Here is an 898-nt window from a genome sequence, read left to right as displayed (position 1 = left end):
TTTGGCCCCGCCTTTTCACATGTATTTCAAACACTATACCAAAACCCCCAAGCCTTCTTGACAATCAATGCCCATAACTCCAAACGCTTCCCACTACACCGCGGGACCAGACAAGGATGTCCTCTATCCCCCCTCTCATTTAATCTAGCATTGGACCCCCTCCTCAGACATTTTTTAAAAGAGAAGAGATGGAGAGGTATTACATTAGCTAACCAGGAACTTAAATTGTCAGCATTTGCTGATGACATATTGCTCTATTTTAGCAATCCTCATGAGGCCATGCCGCATTTGCTCAACATACTCCATTCTTTTGAAGCAGTATCGGGATTCAAAATTAATTACTCAAAGACAGAAGCGTTAGCCTTCTTCCCTGCAGCCAAATTGGGGTGGGGAGACACTTTTCCGTTCCAATGGGCAATGAACAACTGTTTCACCTATCTGGGCATTATAATCCCAGACCACCCTTCCAAATTATATTCCCTCAATTTCTTCCCACTCCTTGCTAAGACCTACGCAGATTTTACCAGATGGGCTCATCTTCCGCTAACATACACAGGCAGAAGTCACTTGTATAAGATGATCAGCTTCCCACGCCTCTTATACGTGATACAAATGCTCCCGATGATCCCACCTAAAAGCACATTTGTTCAACAAGACAAAGCGCTGACTAAATTTATCTGGGCGGGCAAACGCCCACGATTTTCCCTATTCAAAATGCGACAACCGAGGTCACTCGGTGGTCTAAACCTACCATGCCTTCGTGCATACGCACTAGCAGCAAATTATAGAATCGCCCTGGACTGGGTTAGTGGACAAAATAAATACACCAATGCACAATTAGAACAATCTTTTATACCCACCTGGAACCTGACGTCTTTGCTGCACACCTCCCCGAATA

Source organism: Pseudophryne corroboree, chromosome 6 (genome assembly GCF_028390025.1).
Source record: "Pseudophryne corroboree isolate aPseCor3 chromosome 6, aPseCor3.hap2, whole genome shotgun sequence".
Lineage (NCBI taxonomy): Eukaryota > Metazoa > Chordata > Amphibia > Anura > Myobatrachidae > Pseudophryne > Pseudophryne corroboree.
This window is presented reverse-complemented; position numbering follows the sequence as displayed.